This window comes from Propithecus coquereli, unplaced genomic scaffold, assembly GCF_000956105.1.
Source record: "Propithecus coquereli isolate 6110/MARCELLA unplaced genomic scaffold, Pcoq_1.0 Scaffold36, whole genome shotgun sequence".
Taxonomy (NCBI): Eukaryota; Metazoa; Chordata; class Mammalia; order Primates; family Indriidae; genus Propithecus; species Propithecus coquereli.
In genome coordinates, this window is record NW_012149285.1 from 8126940 (window position 1) to 8129746 (window position 2807).

Here is a 2807-nt window from a genome sequence, read left to right on the forward strand (position 1 = left end):
TTCTCAGGTCTTTTGCCCATTTTTTAAATTGGGTTGTTAATTTTTTTATTGTTGAATTTTAAGTGTTCTCTGTATATTTTTGATGAAAGTCCTCTTTGAGATATGTCTTTTGCAAATATTTTCTCCCAGTCTGTGGCTTGTCTTCTTATTCTTCTGGCTGTCTTGAAAGAGCATATGTTTTTAGTTTTAATAAAGTCCAGCTTATCAATTATTTCTTTTATGGATCATGCCTTTGGTGTTATATCTAAAAAATTATTGCCATACCCAAGGTCACCTAGATTTTCTCCAATGTTATATTCTAGAGGGGTTTTATAGTTTTTCATTTTACATTTAGATGTATGATGCATTTTGAGTTTGTATCAGTCAGGTTTCTGCAGAGACACAGAACTGAGAGATTATAGATATAGATGATACAGACACATGAGGAGCTTTATTATACGAATTGGTTTACATGATTATGGAGGCTGAGAAGTTCCACAGTCTGCTGTCTGCAGGCTGGAGAACAAGGAAAGCCAGTGGCATAATTCCGTCGGATTCTCAAGGCCTGAGAATGGGAGGGGAGATGGTGATAATGCAAGTCCTGGTACAAGTCTGAGGCCTGCGAACCAGGAGTGCCGGTGTCTGAGGGTGGGGGAAGATGGATGTCCCAGCTCAGAGAAAGAGAGAGCAAATTCACTCTCACTCTGCTTTTTTGTTCTGTTTAGGCTATTAAAGGATTGGATGATGCCTGTCCACATTGCTGCGGGTGATCTTTACTCAGTCTGTCAATTCAAATACTAATCTCTTCTGAAACACCCTCACAGACACACCCAGAAATAATGTTTTACCACCTATCTGCGCATCCCTTAGCCCGCTAAAGTCGACAGATAAAACTAACTATAATAGAGTTAATTTTTGTGAAAAGTCTGCAGTCTATGTCTAGGTTTTTTTTTTTTTTTTTTTGGTGTATGGATGTCCAGTTGTTCCAGCACCATTTGTTGAAAAGATTATTTTTTCTCCATTGAATTGCCTTTGAGTCCTTTGTCAAAGATCAGTTGACTATATTTATGTGGGTCTATTTCTGTGCTCTCTATTCTATTCCATTGATCTATTTGTCTATTAACAAAAACACTTTTAAAGCACCATTTTAACCTTTTATAAGCATGGAGCACAGTTATAATTTTACATACAATTGGATACCTGTCTCTTACTTTTATTAAATCTAAGCTTTGTGTGGATCAGATATACCTACTTTGATTACCATGATATCCTCAGCTCTTTGCACTGTATCTGGCACATAGCAGGAGCTGAATAATGTTTGCTGATTGAATGAATAAATGAAAAACTCTCATGCGAACACAGAAGGTGGAACTGATGGGAGAAATGCTGGAAGCGTGGAACACAGCTAGCACCTATTGAGATATGGTGAAATAGATTTGGCAGAAAGGTCCAAAGTAATCCTCTTAGGAATTGGAAACTGTCAGCAAGAGGCCTGCAGCCCTTTGCCTTCCAGACTTATCCCAACTGTCACAAGCAAGGATGCAATGGGACTCAATTCCTTGATGATCTGCTCCTAAAGTTCCACACAAGTCTCTGCTATAGCATCTAAAAGTGGGTGCCCGCTGCTAATTTGCCTAAATAATCTATTTCCAATACTACCTTCTTTTTGTCAAGTGAAAAGATGGTAAAAACAATCTGACATTGTAATCCGTTGAGAGAAAGGTATAAATTGAATAATGATATTGTAACTCAGCAAAAAAAAAAAAAAAGAAACTCTTTCTAAGGCACTGGGGCTGTGCGTTGGTTAATGACTTGGCATGGATTAGCAAGGAAATACAGTCACTTGGAGAAACCCAAGCCTTGTCTGCCCGACTCTGAAAAGGAAGGAAGCCCTGGCCACAGGGAGATAAGATATCTCAGCCGTTTTTTAATTGCAAACAGTCATTTTATGCAAGCATAAAAATTCCACTCATTTTGTAACTCCTCAAACACTTCAGTGTTGAGCAGAAATATTTTCTCTAGGTAACTTTTCAGATTTTCATTCCATATAATAACTATTGTATATTCAGGTTTTCAAGAAGCAAGGGGCATATTTGTCATGGTGCAGCTCTGAGTGGGTGGATAGTAAAGGAACCAGAGAAATGAAAGGAATTGTTCACGCATTCTTAAAATACTTGTCAGGACCACTTCTTCTATGCTCTGGGAAATGAAGGCAAACCCAGCAGCGTTTCAGGTAGCCGCAGAGCTACCTCATCCAGCAAGATTTCTCCAGAGGAGGGAAAGAAAAAGCTAGCTGATGCAGTACTTCTCCCATGGATAAGTTCTGCAAAACAACCCAAGGCAATGATTATTAAATATAATTCTGCAGCCCATTGGTGTGGAATAAGCAGCATGTGATGCAAAAAGTAAAACAACTGTTTTCCTAAAAATCATTAAAACACTCTACATGTTGCACCTGATTTTTCAAAAATATAAATTAGACCCGACTCGAGACTATCCCTATGATAATTTCAGTCTAACTATGTTTCTGCATTAAAGGGTTATATGGATTTGGAGGAAATATTTTATTTTTTTCTTTCAGAAATGTTTTACATACTATTCAGGTACATTTTAATCATATGTACTTAACTATGACTTAGGAGGCCATGCTATTCTACTGGATTTTATCATTTGTCCTCAATTACATCTAAAGTCAGAATGAGGTTACATTTGATGAATCTAACCCGAAGGATTAAAATTAAAAGGCAGGTGTCTTTGAGGGCTTCAAGTGACCATATTAAAGGGCATCAGCAATTCTTATGTAAATATGTCTTTAAATTATTCAAACT